Raw genomic sequence first — 20853 nt, 5'->3', positions numbered from 1 at the left:
TATAACAGGGAGTCGGCAATAGGGCCTGCTCCATCCGCTTTATTCATCGACCCAGTATTGCATTGCCTCTAGAAGGTGTGCACTTTATTGTTGTTTTGCAAATAAAAGCTTACCACTCCAACTTTTTGCCTTTTCTCCATCATAATTTGACAGTAAAGCGGGAGTTTTCACTCTTTGATATGTGTTCAAGCCCCTTTGGTTTAAAGTTCAAGATTTTCAAGCAGAGTTTGTGTACGGACAAACCAGCTGAAGAATGCCCAATCTTGTCTGATCTCAGAAGCTAAGAAGGCTTGGGCCTGGTTATTACTTGGATGGGAGACTACCTGGGAATACCAGGTGCTGTAAGCTTTAACTATTGAAAAACTTTTCAAATGAAAGTATTTACATGGCTTTGTTAGCTTTTTTTGCCTTTTCTCCATCATAATTTGACAGTAAAGCGGGAGTTTTCGCACTTTATAATGTTTTCAAAGCCCTTTTGGTTTAAAGTTCAAGATTTTCAAGCAGAGTTTGTGTACGGACAAACCAGCTGAAGAATGCCCAATCTTGTCTGATCTCAGAAGCTAAGAAGGCTTGGGCCTGGTTAGTACTTGGATGGGAGACTACATGGGAATACCAGGTGCTGTAAGCTTTAACTATTGAAAAACTTTTAAAATGAAAGTATTTACATGGCTTTGTTAGCTTTTTTTGCCTTTTCTCCATCATAATTTGATAGTAAAGCGGGAGTTTTCGCACTTTATAATGTTTTCAAAGTCCTTTTGTTTAAAGTCCAAGATTTTCAAGCAGAGTTTGCTTACGGACATGCCAGCTGAAGATTGCCCAATCTTGTCTGATCTCAGAAGCTAAGAAGGCTTGGGCCTGGTTAGTACTTGGATGGGAGACTACATGGGAATGCCAGGTGCTGTAAGCTTTAACTATTGTAAAACTTTTAAAATGAAAGTATTTACATCACTTTGTTAACTTTTTTAAAGTAAGTTAAGGGGTACTTTCTTTCTTTAGTATGTTTTCCCGCCTTTTTTCTTTTTTTTTTTTTTTTTTTTTTTAACTTCTCTTCAGGTTTCTTTGTCTGTGTGTGCTCTACAACGATCATTTCACAGGCTTGGCTATGGAGTGGGGTGGAGCTGAATCGATTAGGTGGGGTTTTCCAGCCCTCGGCCTTCAGGTGCTACGCACCCTGATGTCAATTTAATATCTGATATGTCATATTAAGCGGATTTTTATAACAGGGAGTCGGCAATAGGGCCTGCTCCATCCGCTTCATTCATCGACCCAGTATTGCATTGCCTCTAGAAGGTGTGCACTTTATTGTTGTTTTGCAAATAAAAGCTTACCACTCCAACTTTTTGCCTTTTCTCCATCATAATTTGACAGTAAAGCGGGAGTTTTCACTCTTTGATATGTGTTCAAGCCCCTTTGGTTTAAAGTTCAAGATTTTCAAGCAGCGTTTGTGTACGGACAAACCAGCTGAAGAATTCCCAATCTTGTCTGATCTCAGAAGCTAAGAAGGCTTGGGCCTGGATATTACTTGGATGGGAGACTACCTGGGAATACCAGGTGCTGTAAGCTTTAACTATTGAAAAACTTTTCAAATGAAAGTATTTACATGGCTTTGTTAGCTTTTTTTGCCTTTTCTCCATCATAATTTGACAGTAAAGCGGGAGTTTTCGCACTTTATAATGTTTTCAAAGCCCTTTTGGTTTAAAGTTCAAGATTTTCAAGCAGAGTTTGTGTACGGACAAACCAGCTGAAGAATGCCCAATCTTGTCTGATCTCAGAAGCTAAGAAGGCTTGGGCCTGGTTAGTACTTGGATGGGAGACTACATGGGAATACCAGGTGCTGTAAGCTTTAACTATTGAAAAACTTTTAAAATGAAAGTATTTACATGGCTTTGTTAGCTTTTTTTGCCTTTTCTCCATCATAATTTGATAGTAAAGCGGGAGTTTTCGCACTTTATAATGTTTTCAAAGTCCTTTTGTTTAAAGTCCAAGATTTTCAAGCAGAGTTTGCTTACGGACATGCCAGCTGAAGATTGCCCAATCTTGTCTGATCTCAGAAGCTAAGAAGGCTTGGGCCTGGTTAGTACTTGGATGGGAGACTACATGGGAATACCAGGTGCTGTAAGCTTTAACTATTGTAAAACTTTTAAAATGAAAGTATTTACATCACTTTGTTAACTTTTTTAAAGTAAGTTAAGGGGTACTTTCTTTCTTTAGTATGTTTTCCCGCCTTTTTTCTTTTTTTTTTTTTTTTTTTTTTTTAAACTTCTCTTCAGGTTTCTTTGTCTGTGTGTGCTCTACAACGATCATTCACAGGCTTGGCTATGGAGTGGGGTGGAGCTGAATCGATTAGGTGGGGTTTTCCAGCCCTCGGCCTTCAGGTGCTACGCACCCTGATGTCAATTTAATATCTGATATTTCATATTAAGCGGATTTTTATAACAGGGAGTCGGCAATAGGGCCTGCTCCATCCGCTTTATTCATCGACCCAGTATTGCATTGCCTCTAGAAGGTGTGCACTTTATTGTTGTTTTGCAAATAAAAGCTTACCACTCCAACTTTTTGCCTTTTCTCCATCATAATTTGACAGTAAAGCGGGAGTTTTCACTCTTTGATATGTGTTCAAGCCCCTTTGGTTTAAAGTTCAAGATTTTCAAGCAGAGTTTGTGTACGGACAAACCAGCTGAAGAATGCCCAATCTTGTCTGATCTCAGAAGCTAAGAAGGCTTGGGCCTGGTTATTACTTGGATGGGAGACTACCTGGGAATACCAGGTGCTGTAAGCTTTAACTATTGAAAAACTTTTCAAATGAAAGTATTTACATGGCTTTGTTAGCTTTTTTTGCCTTTTCTCCATCATAATTTGACAGTAAAGCGGGAGTTTTCGCACTTTATAATGTTTTCAAAGCCCTTTTGGTTTAAAGTTCAAGATTTTCAAGCAGAGTTTGTGTACGGACAAACCAGCTGAAGAATGCCCAATCTTGTCTGATCTCAGAAGCTAAGAAGGCTTGGGCCTGGTTAGTACTTGGATGGGAGACTACATGGGAATACCAGGTGCTGTAAGCTTTAACTATTGAAAAACTTTTAAAATGAAAGTATTTACATGGCTTTGTTAGCTTTTTTTGCCTTTTCTCCATCATAATTTGATAGTAAAGCGGGAGTTTTCGCACTTTATAATGTTTTCAAAGTCCTTTTGTTTAAAGTCCAAGATTTTCAAGCAGAGTTTGCTTACGGACATGCCAGCTGAAGATTGCCCAATCTTGTCTGATCTCAGAAGCTAAGAAGGCTTGGGCCTGGTTAGTACTTGGATGGGAGACTACATGGGAATGCCAGGTGCTGTAAGCTTTAACTATTGTAAAACTTTTAAAATGAAAGTATTTACATCACTTTGTTAACTTTTTTAAAGTAAGTTAAGGGGTACTTTCTTTCTTTAGTATGTTTTCCCGCCTTTTTTCTTTTTTTTTTTTTTTTTTTTTTTTAAACTTCTCTTCAGGTTTCTTTGTCTGTGTGTGCTCTACAACGATCATTTCACAGGCTTGGCTATGGAGTGGGGTGGAGCTGAATCGATTAGGTGGGGTTTTCCAGCCCTCGGCCTTCAGGTGCTACGCACCCTGATGTCAATTTAATATCTGATATGTCATATTAAGCGGATTTTTATAACAGGGAGTCGGCAATAGGGCCTGCTCCATCCGCTTTATTCATCGACCCAGTATTGCATTGCCTCTAGAAGGTGTGCACTTTAGTTGTTTTGCAAATAAAAGCTTACCACTCCAACTTTTTGCCTTTTCTCCATCATAATTTGACAGTAAAGCGGGAGTTTTCACTCTTTGATATGTGTTCAAGCCCCTTTGGTTTAAAGTTCAAGATTTTCAAGCAGAGTTTGTGTACGGACAAACCAGCTGAAGAATGCCCAATCTTGTCTGATCTCAGAAGCTAAGAAGGCTTGGGCCTGGTTATTACTTGGATGGGAGACTACCTGGGAATACCAGGTGCTGTAAGCTTTAACTATTGAAAAACTTTTCAAATGAAAGTATTTACATGGCTTTGTTAGCTTTTTTTGCCTTTTCTCCATCACAATTTGACAGTAAAGCGGGAGTTTTCGCACTTTATAATGTTTTCAAAGCCCTTTTGGTTTAAAGTTCAAGATTTTCAAGCAGAGTTTGTGTACGGACAAACCAGCTGAAGAATGCCCAATCTTGTCTGATCTCAGAAGCTAAGAAGGCTTGGGCCTGGTTAGTACTTGGATGGGAGACTACATGGGAATACCAGGTGCTGTAAGCTTTAACTATTGAAAAACTTTTAAAATGAAAGTATTTACATGGCTTTGTTAGCTTTTTTTGCCTTTTCTCCATCATAATTTGATAGTAAAGCGGGAGTTTTCGCACTTTATAATGTTTTCAAAGTCCTTTTGTTTAAAGTCCAAGATTTTCAAGCAGAGTTTGCTTACGGACATGCCAGCTGAAGATTGCCCAATCTTGTCTGATCTCAGAAGCTAAGAAGGCTTGGGCCTGGTTAGTACTTGGATGGGAGACTACATGGGAATGCCAGGTGCTGTAAGCTTTAACTATTGTAAAACTTTTAAAATGAAAGTATTTACATCACTTTGTTAACTTTTTTAAAGTAAGTTAAGGGGTACTTTCTTTCTTTAGTATGTTTTCCCGCCTTTTTTCTTTTTTTTTTTTTTTTTTTTTTTTAACTTCTCTTCAGGTTTCTTTGTCTGTGTGTGCTCTACAACGATCATTCACAGGCTTGGCTATGGAGTGGGGTGGAGCTGAATCGATTAGGTGGGGTTTTCCAGCCCTCGGCCTTCAGGTGCTACGCACCCTGATGTCAATTTAATATCTGATATGTCATATTAAGCGGATTTTTATAACAGGGAGTCGGCAATAGGGCCTGCTCCATCCGCTTTATTCATCGACCCAGTATTGCATTGCCTCTAGAAGGTGTGCACTTTATTTGTTGTTTTGCAAATAAAAGCTTACCACTCCAACTTTTTGCCTTTTCTCCATCATAATTTGACAGTAAAGCGGGAGTTTTCACTCTTTGATATGTGTTCAAGCCCCTTTGGTTTAAAGTTCAAGATTTTCAAGCAGAGTTTGTGTACGGACAAACCAGCTGAAGAATGCCCAATCTTGTCTGATCTCAGAAGCTAAGAAGGCTTGGGCCTGGTTAGTACTTGGATGGGAGACTACATGGGAATACCAGGTGCTGTAAGCTTTAACTATTGAAAAACTTTTAAAATGAAAGTATTTACATGGCTTTGTTAGCTTTTTTTGCCTTTTCTCCATCATAATTTGATAGTAAAGCGGGAGTTTTCGCACTTTATAATGTTTTCAAAGTCCTTTTGTTTAAAGTCCAAGATTTTCAAGCAGAGTTTGCTTACGGACATGCCAGCTGAAGATTGCCCAATCTTGTCTGATCTCAGAAGCTAAGAAGGCTTGGGCCTGGTTAGTACTTGGATGGGAGACTACATGGGAATGCCAGGTGCTGTAAGCTTTAACTATTGTAAAACTTTTAAAATGAAAGTATTTACATCACTTTGTTAACTTTTTTAAAGTAAGTTAAGGGGTACTTTCTTTCTTTAGTATGTTTTCCCGCCTTTTTTCTTTTTTTTTTTTTTTTTTTTTTTTTAAACTTCTCTTCAGGTTTCTTTGTCTGTGTGTGCTCTACAACGATCATTCACAGGCTTGGCTATGGAGTGGGGTGGAGCTGAATCGATTAGGTGGGGTTTTCCAGCCCTCGGCCTTCAGGTGCTACGCACCCTGATGTCAATTTAATATCTGATATTTCATATTAAGCGGATTTTTATAACAGGGAGTCGGCAATAGGGCCTGCTCCATCCGCTTTATTCATCGACCCAGTATTGCATTGCCTCTAGAAGGTGTGCACTTTATTGTTGTTTTGCAAATAAAAGCTTACCACTCCAACTTTTTGCCTTTTCTCCATCATAATTTGACAGTAAAGCGGGAGTTTTCACTCTTTGATATGTGTTCAAGCCCCTTTGGTTTAAAGTTCAAGATTTTCAAGCAGAGTTTGTGTACGGACAAACCAGCTGAAGAATGCCCAATCTTGTCTGATCTCAGAAGCTAAGAAGGCTTGGGCCTGGTTATTACTTGGATGGGAGACTACCTGGGAATACCAGGTGCTGTAAGCTTTAACTATTGAAAAACTTTTCAAATGAAAGTATTTACATGGCTTTGTTAGCTTTTTTTGCCTTTTCTCCATCATAATTTGACAGTAAAGCGGGAGTTTTCGCACTTTATAATGTTTTCAAAGCCCTTTTGGTTTAAAGTTCAAGATTTTCAAGCAGAGTTTGTGTACGGACAAACCAGCTGAAGAATGCCCAATCTTGTCTGATCTCAGAAGCTAAGAAGGCTTGGGCCTGGTTAGTACTTGGATGGGAGACTACATGGGAATACCAGGTGCTGTAAGCTTTAACTATTGAAAAACTTTTAAAATGAAAGTATTTACATGGCTTTGTTAGCTTTTTTTGCCTTTTCTCCATCATAATTTGATAGTAAAGCGGGAGTTTTCGCACTTTATAATGTTTTCAAAGCCCCTTTTGTTTAAAGTCCAAGATTTTCAAGCAGAGTTTGCTTACGGACATGCCAGCTGAAGATTGCCCAATCTTGTCTGATCTCAGAAGCTAAGAAGGCTTGGGCCTGGTTAGTACTTGGATGGGAGACTACATGGGAATGCCAGGTGCTGTAAGCTTTAACTATTGTAAAACTTTTAAAATGAAAGTATTTACATCACTTTGTTAACTTTTTTAAAGTAAGTTAAGGGGTACTTTCTTTCTTTAGTATGTTTTCCCGCCTTTTTTCTTTTTTTTTTTTTTTTTTTTTTTTAAACTTCTCTTCAGGTTTCTTTGTCTGTGTGTGCTCTACAACGATCATTCACAGGCTTGGCTATGGAGTGGGGTGGAGCTGAATCGATTAGGTGGGGTTTTCCAGCCCTCGGCCTTCAGGTGCTACGCACCCTGATGTCAATTTAATATCTGATATTTCATATTAAGCGGATTTTTATAACAGGGAGTCGGCAATAGGGCCTGCTCCATCCGCTTTATTCATCGACCCAGTATTGCATTGCCTCTAGAAGGTGTGCACTTTATTTGTTGTTTTGCAAATAAAAGCTTACCACTCCAACTTTTTGCCTTTTCTCCATCATAATTTGACAGTAAAGCGGGAGTTTTCACTCTTTGATATGTGTTCAAGCCCCTTTGGTTTAAAGTTCAAGATTTTCAAGCAGAGTTTGTGTACGGACAAACCAGCTGAAGAATGCCCAATCTTGTCTGATCTCAGAAGCTAAGAAGGCTTGGGCCTGGTTATTACTTGGATGGGAGACTACCTGGGAATACCAGGTGCTGTAAGCTTTAACTATTGAAAAACTTTTCAAATGAAAGTATTTACATGGCTTTGTTAGCTTTTTTTGCCTTTTCTCCATCATAATTTGACAGTAAAGCGGGAGTTTTCGCACTTTATAATGTTTTCAAAGCCCTTTTGGTTTAAAGTTCAAGATTTTCAAGCAGAGTTTGTGTACGGACAAACCAGCTGAAGAATGCCCAATCTTGTCTGATCTCAGAAGCTAAGAAGGCTTGGGCCTGGTTAGTACTTGGATGGGAGACTACATGGGAATACCAGGTGCTGTAAGCTTTAACTATTGAAAAACTTTTAAAATGAAAGTATTTACATGGCTTTGTTAGCTTTTTTTGCCTTTTCTCCATCATAATTTGATAGTAAAGCGGGAGTTTTCGCACTTTATAATGTTTTCAAAGTCCTTTTGTTTAAAGTCCAAGATTTTCAAGCAGAGTTTGCTTACGGACATGCCAGCTGAAGATTGCCCAATCTTGTCTGATCTCAGAAGCTAAGAAGGCTTGGGCCTGGTTAGTACTTGGATGGGAGACTACATGGGAATGCCAGGTGCTGTAAGCTTTAACTATTGTAAAACTTTTAAAATGAAAGTATTTACATCACTTTGTTAACTTTTTTAAAGTAAGTTAAGGGGTACTTTCTTTCTTTAGTATGTTTTCCCGCCTTTTTTCTTTTTTTTTTTTTTTTTTTTTTTAAACTTCTCTTCAGGTTTCTTTGTCTGTGTGTGCTCTACAACGATCATTCACAGGCTTGGCTATGGAGTGGGGTGGAGCTGAATCGATTAGGTGGGGTTTTCCAGCCCTCGGCCTTCAGGTGCTACGCACCCTGATGTCAATTTAATATCTGATATTTCATATTAAGCGGATTTTTATAACAGGGAGTCGGCAATAGGGCCTGCTCCATCCGCTTTATTCATCGACCCAGTATTGCATTGCCTCTAGAAGGTGTGCACTTTATTTGTTGTTTTGCAAATAAAAGCTTACCACTCCAACTTTTTGCCTTTTCTCCATCATAATTTGACAGTAAAGCGGGAGTTTTCACTCTTTGATATGTGTTCAAGCCCCTTTGGTTTAAAGTTCAAGATTTTCAAGCAGAGTTTGTGTACGGACAAACCAGCTGAAGAATGCCCAATCTTGTCTGATCTCAGAAGCTAAGAAGGCTTGGGCCTGGTTATTACTTGGATGGGAGACTACCTGGGAATACCAGGTGCTGTAAGCTTTAACTATTGAAAAACTTTTCAAATGAAAGTATTTACATGGCTTTGTTAGCTTTTTTTGCCTTTTCTCCATCATAATTTGACAGTAAAGCGGGAGTTTTCGCACTTTATAATGTTTTCAAAGCCCTTTTGGTTTAAAGTTCAAGATTTTCAAGCAGAGTTTGTGTACGGACAAACCAGCTGAAGAATGCCCAATCTTGTCTGATCTCAGAAGCTAAGAAGGCTTGGGCCTGGTTAGTACTTGGATGGGAGACTACATGGGAATACCAGGTGCTGTAAGCTTTAACTATTGAAAAACTTTTAAAATGAAAGTATTTACATGGCTTTGTTAGCTTTTTTTGCCTTTTCTCCATCATAATTTGATAGTAAAGCGGGAGTTTTCGCACTTTATAATGTTTTCAAAGTCCTTTTGTTTAAAGTCCAAGATTTTCAAGCAGAGTTTGCTTACGGACATGCCAGCTGAAGATTGCCCAATCTTGTCTGATCTCAGAAGCTAAGAAGGCTTGGGCCTGGTTAGTACTTGGATGGGAGACTACATGGGAATGCCAGGTGCTGTAAGCTTTAACTATTGTAAAACTTTTAAAATGAAAGTATTTACATCACTTTGTTAACTTTTTTAAAGTAAGTTAAGGGGTACTTTCTTTCTTTAGTATGTTTTCCCGCCTTTTTTCTTTTTTTTTTTTTTTTTTTTTTTAAACTTCTCTTCAGGTTTCTTTGTCTGTGTGTGCTCTACAACGATCATTCACAGGCTTGGCTATGGAGTGGGGTGGAGCTGAATCGATTAGGTGGGGTTTTCCAGCCCTCGGCCTTCAGGTGCTACGCACCCTGATGTCAATTTAATATCTGATATTTCATATTAAGCGGATTTTTATAACAGGGAGTCGGCAATAGGGCCTGCTCCATCCGCTTTATTCATCGACCCAGTATTGCATTGCCTCTAGAAGGTGTGCACTTTATTTGTTGTTTTGCAAATAAAAGCTTACCACTCCAACTTTTTGCCTTTTCTCCATCATAATTTGACAGTAAAGCGGGAGTTTTCACTCTTTGATATGTGTTCAAGCCCCTTTGGTTTAAAGTTCAAGATTTTCAAGCAGAGTTTGTGTACGGACAAACCAGCTGAAGAATGCCCAATCTTGTCTGATCTCAGAAGCTAAGAAGGCTTGGGCCTGGTTATTACTTGGATGGGAGACTACCTGGGAATACCAGGTGCTGTAAGCTTTAACTATTGAAAAACTTTTCAAATGAAAGTATTTACATGGCTTTGTTAGCTTTTTTTGCCTTTTCTCCATCATAATTTGACAGTAAAGCGGGAGTTTTCGCACTTTATAATGTTTTCAAAGCCCTTTTGGTTTAAAGTTCAAGATTTTCAAGCAGAGTTTGTGTACGGACAAACCAGCTGAAGAATGCCCAATCTTGTCTGATCTCAGAAGCTAAGAAGGCTTGGGCCTGGTTAGTACTTGGATGGGAGACTACATGGGAATACCAGGTGCTGTAAGCTTTAACTATTGAAAAACTTTTAAAATGAAAGTATTTACATGGCTTTGTTAGCTTTTTTTGCCTTTTCTCCATCATAATTTGATAGTAAAGCGGGAGTTTTCGCACTTTATAATGTTTTCAAAGTCCTTTTGTTTAAAGTCCAAGATTTTCAAGCAGAGTTTGCTTACGGACATGCCAGCTGAAGATTGCCCAATCTTGTCTGATCTCAGAAGCTAAGAAGGCTTGGGCCTGGTTAGTACTTGGATGGGAGACTACATGGGAATGCCAGGTGCTGTAAGCTTTAACTATTGTAAAACTTTTAAAATGAAAGTATTTACATCACTTTGTTAACTTTTTTAAAGTAAGTTAAGGGGTACTTTCTTTCTTTAGTATGTTTTCCCGCCTTTTTTCTTTTTTTTTTTTTTTTTTTTTTTAAACTTCTCTTCAGGTTTCTTTGTCTGTGTGTGCTCTACAACGATCATTCACAGGCTTGGCTATGGAGTGGGGTGGAGCTGAATCGATTAGGTGGGGTTTTCCAGCCCTCGGCCTTCAGGTGCTACGCACCCTGATGTCAATTTAATATCTGATATGTCATATTAAGCGGATTTTTATAACAGGGAGTCGGCAATAGGGCCTGCTCCATCCGCTTTATTCATCGACCCAGTATTGCATTGCCTCTAGAAGGTGTGCACTTTATTTGTTGTTTTGCAAATAAAAGCTTACCACTCCAACTTTTTGCCTTTTCTCCATCATAATTTGACAGTAAAGCGGGAGTTTTCACTCTTTGATATGTGTTCAAGCCCCTTTGGTTTTCGCACTTTATAATGTTTTCAAAGCCCTTTTGGTTTAAAGTTCAAGATTTTCAAGCAGAGTTTGTGTACGGACAAACCAGCTGAAGAATGCCCAATCTTGTCTGATCTCAGAAGCTAAGAAGGCTTGGGCCTGGTTAGTACTTGGATGGGAGACTACATGGGAATACCAGGTGCTGTAAGCTTTAACTATTGAAAAACTTTTAAAATGAAAGTATTTACATGGCTTTGTTATCTTTTTTTGCCTTTTCTCCATCATAATTTGATAGTAAAGCGGGAGTTTTCGCACTTTATAATGTTTTTAAAGTCCTTTTGTTTAAAGTCCAAGATTTTCAAGCAGAGTTTGCTTACGGACATGCCAGCTGAAGATTGCTCAATCTTGTGTGATCTCAGAAGCTAAGAAGGCTTGGGCCTGGTTAGTACTTGGATGGGAGACTACATGGGAATGCCAGGTGCTGTAAGCTTTAACTATTGTAAAACTTTTAAAATGAAAGTATTTACATCACTTTGTTAACTTTTTTAAAGTAAGTTAAGGGGTACTTTCTTTCTTTAGTATGTTTTCCCGCCTTTTTTCTTTTTTTTTTTTTTTTTTTTTTTAAACTTCTCTTCAGGTTTCTTTGTCTGTGTGTGCTCTACAACGATCATTCACAGGCTTGGCTATGGAGTGGGGTGGAGCTGAATCGATTAGGTGGGGTTTTCCAGCCCTCGGCCTTCAGGTGCTACGCACCCTGATGTCAATTTAATATCTGATATGTCATATTAAGCGGATTTTTATAACAGGGAGTCGGCAATAGGGCCTGCTCCATCCGCTTTATTCATCGACCCAGTATTGCATTGCCTCTAGAAGGTGTGCACTTTATTTGTTGTTTTGCAAATAAAAGCTTACCACTCCAACTTTTTGCCTTTTCTCCATCATAATTTGACAGTAAAGCGGGAGTTTTCACTCTTTGATATGTGTTCAAGCCCCTTTTGGTTTAAAGTTCAAGATTTTCAAGCAGAGTTTGTGTACGGACAAACCAGCTGAAGAATGCCCAATCTTGTCTGATCTCAGAAGCTAAGAAGGCTTGGGCCTGGTTAGTACTTGGATGGGAGACTACATGGGAATACCAGGTGCTGTAAGCTTTAACTATTGAAAAACTTTTAAAATGAAAGTATTTACATGGCTTTGTTAGCTTTTTTTGCCTTTTCTCCATCATAATTTGATAGTAAAGCGGGAGTTTTCGCACTTTATAATGTTTTCAAAGTCCCTTTTGTTTAAAGTCCAAGATTTTCAAGCAGAGTTTGCTTACGGACATGCCAGCTGAAGATTGCCCAATCTTGTCTGATCTCAGAAGCTAAGAAGGCTTGGGCCTGGTTAGTACTTGGATGGGAGACTACATGGGAATGCCAGGTGCTGTAAGCTTTAACTATTGTAAAACTTTTAAAATGAAAGTATTTACATCACTTTGTTAACTTTTTTAAAGTAAGTTAAGGGGTACTTTCTTTCTTTAGTATGTTTTCCCGCCTTTTTTCTTTTTTTTTTTTTTTTTTTTTTTAAACTTCTCTTCAGGTTTCTTTGTCTGTGTGTGCTCTACAACGATCATTCACAGGCTTGGCTATGGAGTGGGGTGGAGCTGAATCGATTAGGTGGGGTTTTCCAGCCCTCGGCCTTCAGGTGCTACGCACCCTGATGTCAATTTAATATCTGATATTTCATATTAAGCGGATTTTTATAACAGGGAGTCGGCAATAGGGCCTGCTCCATCCGCTTTATTCATCGACCCAGTATTGCATTGCCTCTAGAAGGTGTGCACTTTATTTGTTGTTTTGCAAATAAAAGCTTACCACTCCAACTTTTTGCCTTTTCTCCATCATAATTTGACAGTAAAGCGGGAGTTTTCACTCTTTGATATGTGTTCAAGCCCCTTTGGTTTAAAGTTCAAGATTTTCAAGCAGAGTTTGTGTACGGACAAACCAGCTGAAGAATGCCCAATCTTGTCTGATCTCAGAAGCTAAGAAGGCTTGGGCCTGGTTATTACTTGGATGGGAGACTACCTGGGAATACCAGGTGCTGTAAGCTTTAACTATTGAAAAACTTTTCAAATGAAAGTATTTACATGGCTTTGTTAGCTTTTTTTGCCTTTTCTCCATCATAATTTGACAGTAAAGCGGGAGTTTTCGCACTTTATAATGTTTTCAAAGCCCTTTTGGTTTAAAGTTCAAGATTTTCAAGCAGAGTTTGTGTACGGACAAACCAGCTGAAGAATGCCCAATCTTGTCTGATCTCAGAAGCTAAGAAGGCTTGGGCCTGGTTAGTACTTGGATGGGAGACTACATGGGAATACCAGGTGCTGTAAGCTTTAACTATTGAAAAACTTTTAAAATGAAAGTATTTACATGGCTTTGTTAGCTTTTTTTGCCTTTTCTCCATCATAATTTGATAGTAAAGCGGGAGTTTTCGCACTTTATAATGTTTTCAAAGTCCTTTTGTTTAAAGTCCAAGATTTTCAAGCAGAGTTTGCTTACGGACATGCCAGCTGAAGATTGCCCAATCTTGTCTGATCTCAGAAGCTAAGAAGGCTTGGGCCTGGTTAGTACTTGGATGGGAGACTACATGGGAATGCCAGGTGCTGTAAGCTTTAACTATTGTAAAACTTTTAAAATGAAAGTATTTACATCACTTTGTTAACTTTTTTAAAGTAAGTTAAGGGGTACTTTCTTTCTTTAGTATGTTTTCCCGCCTTTTTTCTTTTTTTTTTTTTTTTTTTTTTTTAAACTTCTCTTCAGGTTTCTTTGTCTGTGTGTGCTCTACAACGATCATTCACAGGCTTGGCTATGGAGTGGGGTGGAGCTGAATCGATTAGGTGGGGTTTTCCAGCCCTCGGCCTTCAGGTGCTACGCACCCTGATGTCAATTTAATATCTGATATTTCATATTAAGCGGATTTTTATAACAGGGAGTCGGCAATAGGGCCTGCTCCATCCGCTTTATTCATCGACCCAGTATTGCATTGCCTCTAGAAGGTGTGCACTTTATTTGTTGTTTTGCAAATAAAAGCTTACCACTCCAACTTTTTGCCTTTTCTCCATCATAATTTGACAGTAAAGCGGGAGTTTTCACTCTTTGATATGTGTTCAAGCCCCTTTGGTTTAAAGTTCAAGATTTTCAAGCAGAGTTTGTGTACGGACAAACCAGCTGAAGAATGCCCAATCTTGTCTGATCTCAGAAGCTAAGAAGGCTTGGGCCTGGTTATTACTTGGATGGGAGACTACCTGGGAATACCAGGTGCTGTAAGCTTTAACTATTGAAAAACTTTTCAAATGAAAGTATTTACATGGCTTTGTTAGCTTTTTTTGCCTTTTCTCCATCATAATTTGACAGTAAAGCGGGAGTTTTCGCACTTTATAATGTTTTCAAAGCCCTTTTGGTTTAAAGTTCAAGATTTTCAAGCAGAGTTTGTGTACGGACAAACCAGCTGAAGAATGCCCAATCTTGTCTGATCTCAGAAGCTAAGAAGGCTTGGGCCTGGTTAGTACTTGGATGGGAGACTACATGGGAATACCAGGTGCTGTAAGCTTTAACTATTGAAAAACTTTTAAAATGAAAGTATTTACATGGCTTTGTTAGCTTTTTTTGCCTTTTCTCCATCATAATTTGATAGTAAAGCGGGAGTTTTCGCACTTTATAATGTTTTCAAAGTCCTTTTGTTTAAAGTCCAAGATTTTCAAGCAGAGTTTGCTTACGGACATGCCAGCTGAAGATTGCCCAATCTTGTCTGATCTCAGAAGCTAAGAAGGCTTGGGCCTGGTTAGTACTTGGATGGGAGACTACATGGGAATGCCAGGTGCTGTAAGCTTTAACTATTGTAAAACTTTTAAAATGAAAGTATTTACATCACTTTGTTAACTTTTTTTAAAGTAAGTTAAGGGGTACTTTCTTTCTTTAGTATGTTTTCCCGCCTTTTTTCTTTTTTTTTTTTTTTTTTTTTAAACTTCTCTTCAGGTTTCTTTGTCTGTGTGTGCTCTACAACGATCATTCACAGGCTTGGCTATGGAGTGGGGTGGAGCTGAATCGATTAGGTGGGGTTTTCCAGCCCTCGGCCTTCAGGTGCTACGCACCCTGATGTCAATTTAATATCTGATATGTCATATTAAGCGGATTTTTATAACAGGGAGTCGGCAATAGGGCCTGCTCCATCCGCTTCATTCATCGACCCAGTATTGCATTGCCTCTAGAAGGTGTGCACTTTATTTGTTGTTTTGCAAATAAAAGCTTACCACTCCAACTTTTTGCCTTTTCTCCATCATAATTTGACAGTAAAGCGGGAGTTTTCACTCTTTGATATGTGTTCAAGCCCCTTTGGTTTAAAGTTCAAGATTTTCAAGCAGAGTTTGTGTACGGACAAACCAGCTGAAGAATGCCCAATCTTGTCTGATCTCAGAAGCTAAGAAGGCTTGGGCCTGGTTATTACTTGGATGGGAGACTACCTGGGAATACCAGGTGCTGTAAGCTTTAACTATTGAAAAACTTTTCAAATGAAAGTATTTACATGGCTTTGTTAGCTTTTTTTTGCCTTTTCTCCATCATAATTTGACAGTAAAGCGGGAGTTTTCGCACTTTATAATGTTTTCAAAGCCCTTTTGGTTTAAAGTTCAAGATTTTCAAGCAGAGTTTGTGTACGGACAAACCAGCTGAAGAATGCCCAATCTTGTCTGATCTCAGAAGCTAAGAAGGCTTGGGCCTGGTTAGTACTTGGATGGGAGACTACATGGGAATACCAGGTGCTGTAAGCTTTAACTATTGAAAAACTTTTAAAATGAAAGTATTTACATGGCTTTGTTAGCTTTTTTTGCCTTTTCTCCATCATAATTTGATAGTAAAGCGGGAGTTTTCGCACTTTATAATGTTTTCAAAGTCCTTTTGTTTAAAGTCCAAGATTTTCAAGCAGAGTTTGCTTACGGACATGCCAGCTGAAGATTGCCCAATCTTGTCTGATCTCAGAAGCTAAGAAGGCTTGGGCCTGGTTAGTACTTGGATGGGAGACTACATGGGAATGCCAGGTGCTGTAAGCTTTAACTATTGTAAAACTTTTAAAATGAAAGTATTTACATCACTTTGTTAACTTTTTTAAAGTAAGTTAAGGGGTACTTTCTTTCTTTAGTATGTTTTCCCGCCTTTTTTCTTTTTTTTTTTTTTTTTTTTAAACTTCTCTTCAGGTTTCTTTGTCTGTGTGTGCTCTACAACGATCATTCACAGGCTTGGCTATGGAGTGGGGTGGAGCTGAATCGATTAGGTGGGGTTTTCCAGCCCTCGGCCTTCAGGTGCTACGCACCCTGATGTCAATTTAATATCTGATATGTCATATTAAGCGGATTTTTATAACAGGGAGTCGGCAATAGGGCCTGCTCCATCCGCTTTATTCATCGACCCAGTATTGCATTGCCTCTAGAAGGTGTGCACTTTATTTGTTGTTTTGCAAATAAAAGCTTACCACTCCAACTTTTTGCCTTTTCTCCATCATAATTTGACAGTAAAGCGGGAGTTTTCACTCTTTGATATGTGTTCAAGCCCCTTTGGTTTAAAGTTCAAGATTTTCAAGCAGAGTTTGTGTACGGACAAACCAGCTGAAGAATGCCCAATCTTGTCTGATCTCAGAAGCTAAGAAGGCTTGGGCCTGGTTATTACTTGGATGGGAGACTACATGGGAATACCAGGTGCTGTAAGCTTTAACTATTGAAAAACTTTTCAAATGAAAGTATTTACATGGCTTTGTTAGCTTTTTTTGCCTTTTCTCCATCATAATTTGACAGTAAAGCGGGAGTTTTCGCACTTTATAATGTTTTCAAAGCCCTTTTGGTTTAAAGTTCAAGATTTTCAAGCAGAGTTTGTGTACGGACAAACCAGCTGAAGAATGCCCAATCTTGTCTGATCTCAGAAGCTAAGAAGGCTTGGGCCTGGTTAGTACTTGGATGGGAGACTACATGGGAATACCAGGTGCTGTAAGCTTTAACTATTGAAAAACTTTTAAAATGAAAGTATTTACATGGCTTTGTTAGCTTTTTTTGCCTTTTCTCCATCATAATTTGATAGTAAAGCGGGAGTTTTCGCACTTTATAATGTTTTCAAAGTCCTTTTGTTTAAAGTCCAAGATTTTCAAGCAGAGTTTGCTTACGGACATGCCAGCTGAAGATTGCCCAATCTTGTCTGATCTCAGAAGCTAAGAAGGCTTGGGCCTGGTTAGTACTTGGATGGGAGACTACATGGGAATGCCAGGTGCTGTAAGCTTTAACTATTGTAAAACTTTTAAAATGAAAGTATTTACATCACTTTGTTAACTTTTTTAAAGTAAGTTAAGGGGTACTTTCTTTCTTTAGTATGTTTTCCCGCCTTTTTTCTTTTTTTTTTTTTTTTTTTTTTAAACTTCTCTTCAGGTTTCTTTGTCTGTGTGTGCTCTACAACGATCATTCACAGGCTTGGCTATGGAGTGGGGTGGAGCTGAATCGATTAGGTGGGGTTTTCCAGCCCTCGGCCTTCAGGTGCTACGCACCCTGATGTCAATTTAATATCTGATATGTCATATTAAGCGGATTTTTATAACAGGGAGTCGGCAATAGGGCCTGCTCCATCCGCTTCCATTCATCGACCCAGTATTGCATTGCCTCTAGAAGGTGTGCACTTTATTTGTTGTTTTGCAAATAAAAGCTTACCACTCCAACTTTTTGCCTTTTCTCCATCATAATTTGACAGTAAAGCGGGAGTTTTCACTCTTTGATATGTGTTCAAGCCCCTTTGGTTTAAAGTTCAAGATTTTCAAGCAGAGTTTGTGTACAGGACAAACCAGCTGAAGAATGCCCAATCTTGTCTGATCTCAGAAGCTAAGAAGGCTTGGGCCTGGTTATTACTTGGATGGGAGACTACATGGGAATACCAGGTGCTGTAAGCTTTAACTATTGAAAAACTTTTCAAATGAAAGTATTTACATGGCTTTGTTAGCTTTTTTTGCCTTTTCTCCATCATAATTTGACAGTAAAGCGGGAGTTTTCGCACTTTATAATGTTTTCAAAGCCCTTTTGGTTTAAAGTTCAAGATTTTCAAGCAGAGTTTGTGTACGGACAAACCAGCTGAAGAATGCCCAATCTTGTCTGATCTCAGAAGCTAAGAAGGCTTGGGCCTGGTTAGTACTTGGATGGGAGACTACATGGGAATACCAGGTGCTGTAAGCTTTAACTATTGAAAAACTTTTAAAATGAAAGTATTTACATGGCTTTGTTAGCTTTTTTTGCCTTTTCTCCATCATAATTTGATAGTAAAGCGGGAGTTTTCGCACTTTATAATGTTTTCAAAGTCCTTTTGTTTAAAGTCCAAGATTTTCAAGCAGAGTTTGCTTACGGACATGCCAGCTGAAGATTGCCCAATCTTGTCTGATCTCAGAAGCTAAGAAGGCTTGGGCCTGGTTAGTACTTGGATGGGAGACTACATGGGAATGCCAGGTGCTGTAAGCTTTAACTATTGTAAAACTTTTAAAATGAAAGTATTTACATCACTTTGTTAACTTTTTTAAAGTAAGTTAAGGGGTACTTTCTTTCTTTAGTATGTTTTCCCGCCTTTTTTCTTTTTTTTTTTTTTTTTTTTTAAACTTCTCTTCAGGTTTCTTTGTCTGTGTGTGCTCTACAACGATCATTCACAGGCTTGGCTATGGAGTGGGGTGGAGCTGAATCGATTAGGTGGGGTTTTCCAGCCCTCGGCCTTCAGGTGCTACGCACCCTGATGTCAATTTAATATCTGATATGTCATATTAAGCGGATTTTTATAACAGGGAGTCGGCAATAGGGCCTGCTCCATCCGCTTCCATTCATCGACCCAGTATTGCATTGCCTCTAGAAGGTGTGCACTTTATTTGTTGTTTTGCAAATAAAAGCTTACCACTCCAACTTTTTGCCTTTTCTCCATCATAATTTGACAGTAAAGCGGGAGTTTTCACTCTTTGATATGTGTTCAAGCCCCTTTGGCTTTAAAGTTCAAGATTTTCAAGCAGAGTTTGTGTACGGACAAACCAGCTGAAGAATGCCCAATCTTGTCTGATCTCAGAAGCTAAGAAGGCTTGGGCCTGGTTATTACTTGGATGGGAGACTACATGGGAATACCAGGTGCTGTAAGCTTTAACTATTGAAAAACTTTTCAAATGAAAGTATTTACATGGCTTTGTTAGCTTTTTTTGCCTTTTCTCCATCATAATTTGACAGTAAAGCGGGAGTTTTCGCACTTTATAATGTTTTCAAAGCCCTTTTGGTTTAAAGTTCAAGATTTTCAAGCAGAGTTTGTGTACGGACAAACCAGCTGAAGAATGCCCAATCTTGTCTGATCTCAGAAGCTAAGAAGGCTTGGGCCTGGTTAGTACTTGGATGGGAGACTACATGGGAATACCAGGTGCTGTAAGCTTTAACTATTGAAAAACTTTTAAAATGAAAGTATTTACATGGCTTTGTTAGCTTTTTTTGCCTTTTCTCCATCATAATTTGATAGTAAAGCGGGAGTTTTCGCACTTTATAATGTTTTCAAAGTCCTTTTGTTTAAAGTCCAAGATTTTCAAGCAGAGTTTGCTTACGGACATGCCAGCTGAAGATTGCCCAATCTTGTCTGATCTCAGAAGCTAAGAAGGCTTGGGCCTGGTTAGTACTTGGATGGGAGACTACATGGGAATGCCAGGTGCTGTAAGCTTTAACTATTGTAAAACTTTTAAAATGAAAGTATTTACATCACTTTGTTAACTTTTTTAAAGTAAGTTAAGGGGTACTTTCTTTCTTTAGTATGTTTTCCCGCCTTTTTTCTTTTTTTTTTTTTTTTTTTTAAACTTCTCTTCAGGTTTCTTTGTCTGTGTGTGCTCTACAACGATCATTCACAGGCTTGGCTATGGAGTGGGGTGGAGCTGAATCGATTAGGTGGGGTTTTCCAGCCCTCGGCCTTCAGGTGCTACGCACCCTGATGTCAATTTAATATCTGATATGTCATATTAAGCGGATTTTTATAACAGGGAGTCGGCAATAGGGCCTGCTCCATCCGCTCCATTCATCGACCCAGTATTGCATTGCCTCTAGAAGGTGTGCACTTTATTTGTTGTTTTGCAAATAAAAGCTTACCACTCCAACTTTTTGCCTTTTCTCCATCATAATTTGACAGTAAAGCGGGAGTTTTCACTCTTTGATATGTGTTCAAGCCCCTTTGGTTTAAAGTTCAAGATTTTCAAGCAGAGTTTGTGTACAGGACAAACCAGCTGAAGAATGCCCAATCTTGTCTGATCTCAGAAGCTAAGAAGGCTTGGGCCTGGTTATTACTTGGATGGGAGACTACATGGGAATACCAGGTGCTGTAAGCTTTAACTATTGAAAAACTTTTCAAATGAAAGTATTTACATGGCTTTGTTAGCTTTTTTTGCCTTTTCTCCATCATAATTTGACAGTAAAGCGGGAGTTTTCGCACTTTATAATGTTTTCAAAGCCCTTTTGGTTTAAAGTTCAAGATTTTCAAGCAGAGTTTGTGTACGGACAAACCAGCTGAAGAATTCCCAATCTTGTCTGATCTCAGAAGCTAAGAAGGCTTGGGCCTGGTTAGTACTTGGATGGGAGACTACCTGGGAATACCAGGTGCTGTAAGCTTTAACTATTGAAAAACTTTTAAAATGAAAGTATTTACATGGCTTTGTTATCTTTTTTTGCCTTTTCTCCATCATAATTTGATAGTAAAGCGGGAGTTTTCGCACCTTATAATGTTTTCAAAGTCCTTTTGTTTAAAGTCCAAGATTTTCAAGCAGAGTTTGCTTACGGACATGCCAGCTGAAGATTGCTCAATCTTGTGTGATCTCAGAAGCTAAGAAGGCTTGGGCCTGGTTAGTACTTGGATGGGAGACTACATGGGAATGCCAGGTGCTGTAAGCTTTAACTATTGAAAAACTTTTAAAATGAAAGTATTTACATGGCTTTGTTAGCTTTTTTTGCCTTTTCTCCATCATAATT

General features: G+C 38.7%; 34 pseudogenes; all 34 read left to right on the top strand.

The window, feature by feature from the left end:
* Nucleotides 1–509: 509 nt before the first annotated feature.
* On the top strand, nucleotides 510–628 carry LOC114772295 (uncharacterized; annotated as a pseudogene).
* Nucleotides 629–788: 160 nt separating this feature from the next.
* LOC114772337 (uncharacterized) lies at nucleotides 789–907 on the top strand (annotated as a pseudogene).
* An 817-nt stretch (nucleotides 908–1724) lies between these two features.
* On the top strand, nucleotides 1725–1843 carry LOC114772294 (uncharacterized; annotated as a pseudogene).
* Nucleotides 1844–2003: 160 nt separating this feature from the next.
* LOC114772266 (uncharacterized) lies at nucleotides 2004–2122 on the top strand (annotated as a pseudogene).
* Nucleotides 2123–2940: 818 nt separating this feature from the next.
* On the top strand, nucleotides 2941–3059 carry LOC114772293 (uncharacterized; annotated as a pseudogene).
* A 160-nt stretch (nucleotides 3060–3219) lies between these two features.
* Nucleotides 3220–3338, top strand: LOC114772336 (uncharacterized; annotated as a pseudogene).
* An 817-nt stretch (nucleotides 3339–4155) lies between these two features.
* LOC114772292 (uncharacterized) lies at nucleotides 4156–4274 on the top strand (annotated as a pseudogene).
* A 160-nt stretch (nucleotides 4275–4434) lies between these two features.
* On the top strand, nucleotides 4435–4553 carry LOC114772335 (uncharacterized; annotated as a pseudogene).
* Nucleotides 4554–5091: 538 nt separating this feature from the next.
* Nucleotides 5092–5210, top strand: LOC114772291 (uncharacterized; annotated as a pseudogene).
* A 160-nt stretch (nucleotides 5211–5370) lies between these two features.
* Nucleotides 5371–5489, top strand: LOC114772334 (uncharacterized; annotated as a pseudogene).
* Nucleotides 5490–6308: 819 nt separating this feature from the next.
* Nucleotides 6309–6427, top strand: LOC114772290 (uncharacterized; annotated as a pseudogene).
* Nucleotides 6428–6588: 161 nt separating this feature from the next.
* On the top strand, nucleotides 6589–6707 carry LOC114772333 (uncharacterized; annotated as a pseudogene).
* Nucleotides 6708–7526: 819 nt separating this feature from the next.
* LOC114772289 (uncharacterized) lies at nucleotides 7527–7645 on the top strand (annotated as a pseudogene).
* Nucleotides 7646–7805: 160 nt separating this feature from the next.
* Nucleotides 7806–7924, top strand: LOC114772331 (uncharacterized; annotated as a pseudogene).
* Nucleotides 7925–8742: 818 nt separating this feature from the next.
* On the top strand, nucleotides 8743–8861 carry LOC114772288 (uncharacterized; annotated as a pseudogene).
* Nucleotides 8862–9021: 160 nt separating this feature from the next.
* LOC114772330 (uncharacterized) lies at nucleotides 9022–9140 on the top strand (annotated as a pseudogene).
* An 818-nt stretch (nucleotides 9141–9958) lies between these two features.
* Nucleotides 9959–10077, top strand: LOC114772287 (uncharacterized; annotated as a pseudogene).
* A 160-nt stretch (nucleotides 10078–10237) lies between these two features.
* Nucleotides 10238–10356, top strand: LOC114772329 (uncharacterized; annotated as a pseudogene).
* Nucleotides 10357–10930: 574 nt separating this feature from the next.
* LOC114772286 (uncharacterized) lies at nucleotides 10931–11049 on the top strand (annotated as a pseudogene).
* Nucleotides 11050–11867: 818 nt separating this feature from the next.
* LOC114772284 (uncharacterized) lies at nucleotides 11868–11986 on the top strand (annotated as a pseudogene).
* Nucleotides 11987–12147: 161 nt separating this feature from the next.
* LOC114772328 (uncharacterized) lies at nucleotides 12148–12266 on the top strand (annotated as a pseudogene).
* Nucleotides 12267–13084: 818 nt separating this feature from the next.
* LOC114772282 (uncharacterized) lies at nucleotides 13085–13203 on the top strand (annotated as a pseudogene).
* Nucleotides 13204–13363: 160 nt separating this feature from the next.
* LOC114772327 (uncharacterized) lies at nucleotides 13364–13482 on the top strand (annotated as a pseudogene).
* An 819-nt stretch (nucleotides 13483–14301) lies between these two features.
* LOC114772281 (uncharacterized) lies at nucleotides 14302–14420 on the top strand (annotated as a pseudogene).
* Nucleotides 14421–14580: 160 nt separating this feature from the next.
* Nucleotides 14581–14699, top strand: LOC114772319 (uncharacterized; annotated as a pseudogene).
* An 818-nt stretch (nucleotides 14700–15517) lies between these two features.
* Nucleotides 15518–15636, top strand: LOC114772280 (uncharacterized; annotated as a pseudogene).
* A 160-nt stretch (nucleotides 15637–15796) lies between these two features.
* Nucleotides 15797–15915, top strand: LOC114772307 (uncharacterized; annotated as a pseudogene).
* Nucleotides 15916–16730: 815 nt separating this feature from the next.
* On the top strand, nucleotides 16731–16849 carry LOC114772279 (uncharacterized; annotated as a pseudogene).
* A 160-nt stretch (nucleotides 16850–17009) lies between these two features.
* LOC114772296 (uncharacterized) lies at nucleotides 17010–17128 on the top strand (annotated as a pseudogene).
* An 819-nt stretch (nucleotides 17129–17947) lies between these two features.
* On the top strand, nucleotides 17948–18066 carry LOC114772278 (uncharacterized; annotated as a pseudogene).
* A 160-nt stretch (nucleotides 18067–18226) lies between these two features.
* LOC114772285 (uncharacterized) lies at nucleotides 18227–18345 on the top strand (annotated as a pseudogene).
* An 818-nt stretch (nucleotides 18346–19163) lies between these two features.
* LOC114772276 (uncharacterized) lies at nucleotides 19164–19282 on the top strand (annotated as a pseudogene).
* A 160-nt stretch (nucleotides 19283–19442) lies between these two features.
* On the top strand, nucleotides 19443–19561 carry LOC114772272 (uncharacterized; annotated as a pseudogene).
* An 816-nt stretch (nucleotides 19562–20377) lies between these two features.
* On the top strand, nucleotides 20378–20496 carry LOC114772350 (uncharacterized; annotated as a pseudogene).
* Nucleotides 20497–20853: the final 357 nt, after the last annotated feature.

Source organism: Denticeps clupeoides, unplaced genomic scaffold, assembly GCF_900700375.1.
Source record: "Denticeps clupeoides unplaced genomic scaffold, fDenClu1.1, whole genome shotgun sequence".
NCBI classification, from domain to species: Eukaryota; Metazoa; Chordata; class Actinopteri; order Clupeiformes; family Denticipitidae; genus Denticeps; species Denticeps clupeoides.
The sequence above is the reverse complement of the archived record's forward strand: the minus strand, read 5'-3'. Positions and strand labels throughout refer to the sequence as shown.